Here is a 7,822-nt window from a genome sequence, read left to right on the forward strand (position 1 = left end):
GCACATCGCCCACACGCCTCCATCACCACTCATTTTGCCACGTATGAACAGATGACATCAGCATAAGTCTTTTTGGTTTTCGGCTTAAAAATGTTTTATCTCCTAATTAAAAAAGCGAATTAAAAATCCGTTTTCACCATTAAATCCGTCTCGACGAGATCTTCAAAACTAGACCCCATGTTGATATGTTTCGATGAATTTTTTTTGCCCAAAAGTTGCCATGATGTTTACACCGTATTTGCCATAGTGCTTAAACTAAAGTTGCCATGTGACAATTTTAGTTTGTAGATCATGTCAATTTTAGTTTTTCGATGATGGCAATTCCAGTACTTTGACCATGAAAATATTTTTTTTATAAACCATGGCAATTTTAAGTGCATGTATCATGGCAATTTTAATTTATGATGCATGGCAAGTCTAGTTTCTTAATTCTTGTTTTATAATATGTCAAAATTTACTTTTAAATGTAGAAGAAAATAGCTGAAACATATCATGGCAACTTCAGTATAAACATCATGGCAATTCATGTGCAATAGACACGGCAACTTTTAAACAAAAAAAATATTCGTCGAAATATATTGATATGAGATCTAGTTTCGAAGATCTCGTCACCAGGGATTTAATGATGAAAACGGATCTTCAATCGGATTTTTCATTTAAGAGATAAAACATTTTAAAAACAGAAAATCCAAAAAGATTTCCACCTGCATGCATGCGGTGACATGACGTAGTCTGTGTGCTATAGGGCGTGTGGGCGGGTTTGGCTCCCACCACACGTGTGGGCGTTAGTGTTGTCCAAAAGAACTATTCAGGAGTTGACCACCAGTTGGAACTTTTGGCTTTTCACCTTTTTCTGATTATTATATACGGGAAACGTTCAGCATATATGGCATGGTCAGGTCAATGTCAGGTAAAGAAAAATGGCCGTGGTATGTGTCAAGCTAAAACAATCAAGGAACCTATACTAGGCGTTGCATTGCACTCAAACGAGAGATTCAGATGAAACGCCGCCTACAGATTTCAGTTCTCAACGAGCCTGCCAGGAAGAGTGAAGAGAGGACGTTCCATTTTTTCTTCCAATCCAATGGCACCTGTCACAGAACATATTGATCATTAAAAAATGGAATAGTGCATGCATGCAAAAAATACTCCTTGGAGAAGTGCCTAGTGCATCTCTACATGTCGCATCAACGCGTGATCCAGCGTGTTCGAGTGAGAACGCGCTGGGCGAGTCCAAGACGGCTGCTCAGTCGACCATCCCGGTCAAACTCAAACAGATGATGTGTCTAAAGTCTAAACCCACAACACCGCGTGCCACTCTAGCTAGAACAGAACCTTCCATCGCATGGGCCTTCTTGCACGAAAATGACCACCCCATCTGTTTGTTTAATTACTTCAGAATGGTCCTTTTTTTGCGAGATAGCAGTATAAAAATAACAGCCTTTCACTATCAGAAATATGATAAGTGCCATGCCCCTTTACAACTATTTAACGGTATTATCGGGCAGCATCGAGCCGTCAAGATTACCGACGGAGCGGGTAAACCTTGGGATGGATCATTTGGTTGGGAGATAGCTGCAGCCGCTTGTACAAAGACCAGACTACGGCATGGAGTCATTGTTCTTCACGTGTTCGTTCGTGGCATGCCACCTCATTTACCGGGCCAACTTGGACTCGAACTCGGAAAAGCAACTGCCTCGCTAGCTGCCGCCACTTGCGAGAGAGCCAGCAAAACCATGCTCTGATGCGTGGAACGCGCCGAGTTGCCGGCTTGCCATTAACCATCGCTTACGCACGTGGTGTGCTTGGCTTCTCTTATCGGCGTTGAAGGATTATCAAGAACAGATCAAACTCTTTCTATACTAATCAATTCAATTAGCGATAACTGTTGCTACGAGGAATAATGTAATTAGTTATATGCTGTTCTAAATCAAATGAAGCCTGAAAGAAACATTAGTAGTAATTAACAAGGTCGGTCGGCAAGAGATGGATTCAGTTATGCTCACCTCGCGTGGATCCAGTTTTGGCTGCTTGCGATGCTCCAGCGTCATCAGCGTGGATGTTGCTTAGGAATAACATCGGGGAAGCACATGGCTGAACTACACCTGATGCAATGAGGGGAGAACTTGGGTAGCCGGCTCATAAATTCCATTTGCTCACCCGCAAAGCGATGGATTCAAACGTCAATCCGCACCAACGCGGCTGGTGACAATAAACAAACTAATCAAGCACCATTGCGGTGTGGGCCGCCTTGCTGTGACGCCGCACCAATTCAGCGACACTGTAGCCACCGTCATCCACCACTGTCACCAACCGCTAAGCAGCCTATGCTCCATTGACCTACATATATGTATGCTCCTAACCCAACATAGTTAACTACTGGAGAGAGAGGGGGAAAGAGCAGAAAGATCACAAGAGAACTGCAATCAGTTTTTGTGTCAATGGGTCCTTACTTTCTTTTGTTATTATGAAATTACTAAAGCTTTTTAGATTCAGCCTTAATATATTTTGTTATCAGTGTGTCTATTTTTTGGCACTCGACTCCTTTTCCATGCGACAATTGTCATTTTCTGGCGAACCCTGGGATCTTGATCCAACTCATATATCATTAATAACTCTCATCACCTCTCTATTGCACTCCTGGTCGCATAACGAGGTCTTCGCCAACTTGTACATGCACCACCGCCATCCATTATTCGCATGTGTTCCAACCTAGATAGGCCAACACTCACAGAGTCACAAGGCCATAGCCACCCCCCTCCTGCACCCACCCCCCTAACTTACTCCCTCCCTTGAAGCCATCTCCATTGTGTTTCCCTTCTCTAACGGATCTCGCGCCATCACCTCTCATGGCTCCTATCGCGAACTAATGTTGTTGTTCCTCTCCCACCTCAAAAGATCGTCTACACATCAACATCGCCCACCGTTCATCTTGCCATGTTCAAGTACCATTCCGCTAAACAACCCTCTAAGTCCAGATACATAGAAAGACCTCCGCCCGAACCCCTTAACCTTAACCTTGCCCGCAGTAGAGTAATGGCAATGACAACACCATTGATACTTGGGGAGCACATGAAGAGCAACCACATGCAACAACAAAGAAGCAGAAGAATAAGAAAGCAAGAAGTAGGACAATGATTGTGAAAGGACAAATTTGTCCCTAAGTGGGTGTTGGTGTTAGACAATCGATTAGGGAACTAATAGTATTCATGAGTTATATGAGCGCATTCTAGTCCCATGAAAATGAAAGAAACGTAGTCAAAGACCCTCTACACAAAAATTCAATAGGAAGATGACATATATAAATTGTGCTATGTTTTTCCTTCTCTATGTTAGTAGTAGGAAAGCCATAATGTATGTATGCTCGGGGGAAGCCCAGAGGCTCTAGATTGTACTATGGATTGTCAAGATTGGCTACCGGACATCCTAGAATATTAGCCAGAGCGGTCCAAATCTTCTGTCCCCGGAGTTAGTTCGGAGGCTTTGGGCTTATTTCGGGCCATCTAGTCCCACTACTATAAAACCAAAATATTTTTTGCCTGAATTCTAGACTTGACCTGGAGATTTCAGGTGACGCACACAAAAATCCATATAGCAAAAAATAGGGAGGCCTATTGTAGGACGTTTATGAGTTTTAATGGGAGGGGGATGGTCGAATAGACTGAGGTTTTAGTTGGCCAAATTTAAGCATAATCTATGGATGAATGTATTTTACACTCATATTGAAGTATAAATTCTAAGATATTTGAATGTACAACTAATCCCCAGGTGATTTTGGTAATTACTAACAACACATATGTCATTGAACTAATGGCTATTCAAAGATAGATTTCAGGAAAGTTCAATGTTGGCATGGCAAGGACATGTGGATGTGGACCCCTCAAAATGCTAAGGAAGCATATTGGCAAAAGCTTGAAGACTCCTCATTTTTGGTTGAGTGATCCAAGATCACATTGAGTCCATAGGAAAGCCAATACTATTAAAAAGGGGATGAGGTTTTGATCATGACTTATTTGCTCAGAGTGCTTGAAGATATTGCTCCGAAATCCTCAGCCACTTTCCCACATTCCAATCTGTCAAAACCCTAAAGCCAAACTCGGTCTCACCGAAACTCTCACACTGGACCCACCGAGTAACTCAAGACAGTGCCACTAGCCAAACCCTAGAAACTCGGTACAACTGAGATGGCATTCAGTCCCACCAAAGTGCAGTGACCAAGTTTCTGTAACCAGGCGAAGTCATTTCGGAATGACTGGGATGAACCGATCGGAATTACCGAGACGAGGTTCTGCTTAGGTCATCGCTAATCGGTCCCACCGAGTGGTTCTGCTCAGTCTCACCAAAGCCTAACGTTCAAATCTTTTACACTGTTCGGTCTCACCAATATTTCTGTTCGGTGTCATCGAGTTGTGCATAAAGTTTGTAACAGTTGGATTTTTGGTGATGGCTATATATACCCCTTCACTCTTAGTGAGAGAGAGCCATCAGACTGAAACTACACTTCCACCATTCATTTTCTGAGAGAGAACCACCTACACTTGTGTTGAGATCAAGGCATTCCAATCCAACCATTTGAACCTTGATTTCTAGCCTCTCCAAGTTGCTTTCCACTCCAATCCTTCTTCTACCCAAGCCAAATCTGTGAGAGAGTGATTGAGTGTTGAGGAGACTATCTTTTGAAGCACAAGAGCAAGGAGTTCATCAACAACAACAACATCTATTACCTTTTGGAGAGTGGTGTCTCCTAGATTGGTTAGGTGTCACTTGGGAGCCTCCAAGATCATATGGAGTTGAACTAAGGAGTTTGTAAGGGCAAGAAGATCGGCTACTTTGTGAAGATCTATACAATGATTGAGGCTAGTCCTTTGTGGACGTAAGCCATGGTGGAATAGACAAGGTTGCTTCTTCGTGGACCCTTCGTGGTGGAGCCTACCCTCCGTGGGTTGAAGTCTCCATCAACGTGGATGTATGATAACTTGATAACACCACCTATCGGAACCACGCCAAAAATCACCGTGCTTTCATTGCGTTTGATTTCTCCAATCCCTCCTTTACGTTCATATGCAAAGTCTTTACTTTCCGCTGCTCAACTCTTAGACTTGCATGTGTAGGATGTTGCTTGACTTGGTAGAATTGCTAAAGCTTGCCTACAACTAAAATTGGGAAAATGCTAGGTTTTCATTTGGTCAAGTAGTCAAATCACCCCCCTCTAAATATACTTTCGATCCTACAAGTGGTATCGAAGCTTTGGTCTCTATTGCATTGGTTTCACAACCTAGGAGAGTATGCCATCTAGTGAGGGAAACTATCACCGTAGAGGTCCATATTTCAATGGTACAAACTTTGCTAGTTGGAAGCATAAGATGAAAATGCATATTCTGATCATAATCCCGCCGTTTGGGCTATTGTTCGTGTTGTCTTGCATGGTGAATTATTTGAGGATGGAAAAGAACTGGATCGCGAAGCAATCGTGGAAGAGTCAACAAGATTAGCTGCCTCGAGAATGCAAAGGAAATTTGGGATACTTTGGGTGATATGCACGAAGTTACCAAGTCCGTCAAGGAATACAAGTTGGATGTGCTTCAAAGTCAACTTGACAAGTTCAAGATGAAGGATGACGAAGGAGTCGCTGAAATGTGCTCTAGGCTCACTCTCATCACAAATGAGAGTGACAGCTTAGGAAGCGAAGAGATGGCCGACAAGTTCATCATCAAAAAGATCCTTAGAGCCATGGATGGAAAGTATGATACCATGTGCACATTGAAGGAAATATGCCCTAGAGGCAATAATAAAGTTGTTATTTATATTTCCTTATATCATGATAAATGTTTATTATTCATGCTAGAATTGTATTAACCGGAAACTTAATACATGTGTGGATACATAGACAAGACACGAGTCCCTAGTAAGCCTCTACTAGACTAGCTCGTTCATCAGAGATGGTTAAATTTCCTAACATTAGACATGAGTTGTCATTTGATGAACGGGATCACATCATTAGGAGAATGATGTGATGGACAAGACCCATCCGTTAGCTTAGCATAATGATCGTTAAGTTTTATTGCTATTGCTTTCTTCATGTCATGTACATATTCCTTCGACTATGAGATTATGCAACTCCCGGATACCGGAGGAATACCTTGTGTGCTACAAATGTCGCAACGTAACTGGGTGATTATAAAGATGCTCTACAGGTATCTCCGAAGGTGTTTGTTGGGTTGGCATAGATCGAGATTAGGATTTGTCACACCGAGTATCGGAGAGGTATCTCCGGGCCCTCTCGGTAATGCACATCATAATAAGCCTTGCAAGCAATGTGACTAATGAGATGATGTATTACGGAACGAGTAAAGAGATTATCCGGTAACGAGATTTAACTAGGTATGAAGATATCGACGATTGAATCTCGGGCAAGGAACATACCGATGACAAAGGGAATTACGTGTGTTGTCATTGCGGTACGACCGATAAAGATCTTTGTAGAATATGTAGGAACCAATATGAGCATCCAGGTTATTGAACAGAGAGGTGTCTGGTCATGTCTACATAGTTCTAGAACCCGTAGGGTCCGCACGCTTAACGTTCGATGACGATTTTGTATTATCTGAGTTATGTGATTTGGTGGTCGAATGTTGTTCGAAGTCCCGGATGAGATCACGGACATGACGAGGAGTCTCAAAATGGTCGAGAGGTAAAGATTCATCTATAGGACGATAGTATTTGGACACCGGAAGTGTTCCGGGGGTACCGGGTACGTATCGGGTCACCGGAAGGGGTTTCGGGCATCCCCGTGGCAACTACATGGGCCTAATAGCCCAAGAAGGGGACTGACAAGCCCCTAGAGGGCTGGTGCGCCCCATGTAGGCCGAAATAAGGGGGAAGGAAAGAGGAGAAGAGGGAAAGGAACGGGAGGGATTCGGCCTCCCCCTTCCTTCTCTCCTCCCTACTCCTTCCTCCCCCCTCCGGATGAATATGGAAGGGGGGAGGCCGAATTGGGAGGCGCCCAAGTAGGATTCCTCCTACTTGGGGCGCCCCCTTGGCTGCCTCTCCTCCCCTCCAACCTATATATATGAGGGGGCACCGCTAGAACACACAACATTGATTCCTAGCCGTGTGCGGCGCCCCCCTCCACAGTTTACGCCTCTGGTCATATTCACGTAGTGCTTAGGAGAAGCCCTGCGTGGATCACTTCACCATCACCGTCACCACGCCGTCGTGCTGACGGAACTCTCCCTCAAGACTTTGCTGGATCAAGAGTTCGAGGGACGTCATCGAGCTGAACGTGTGCAGAACTCGGAGGTGCCGTACGTTTGGTGCTTGATCGGTCGGAACGAGAGGAAGTTCGCCTACATCAACTGCGTTATCAAACGCTTCCGCTTCGGTCTACGAGGGTACGTGGACACACACTCCCCCTCTCATTGCTATGCATCTCCTAGATAGATCTTGCGTGAGCGTAGGAATTTTTTTGAAATTGCATACTACATTTCCCAACAGTGGTATCAGAGCCAGGTTTATGCGTAGATGATATGCACGAGTAGAACACAAAGAGTTGTGGGCAGTGATCTTCATACTGCTTACCACCAATGTCTTATTTTGATTCGGCGGTATTGTTGGATGAAGCGGCCTGGACCAACCTTACATGACCACGTTCATGAGACCGGTTCCACCGACAGACATGCAACTAGTTTTGCATAAAGGTGGCTGGCGGGTGTCTGTTTCTCCAACTTTAGTTGAATCAAATTTGACTGCGGCCGGTCCTTGTTGAAGGTTAAAACAACAAACTTGATAAATCACCATTGTGGTTTTGATGCGTAGGTAAGAA

This window comes from Triticum aestivum, chromosome 4D (assembly GCF_018294505.1).
Source record: "Triticum aestivum cultivar Chinese Spring chromosome 4D, IWGSC CS RefSeq v2.1, whole genome shotgun sequence".
NCBI classification, from domain to species: domain Eukaryota; kingdom Viridiplantae; phylum Streptophyta; class Magnoliopsida; order Poales; family Poaceae; genus Triticum; species Triticum aestivum.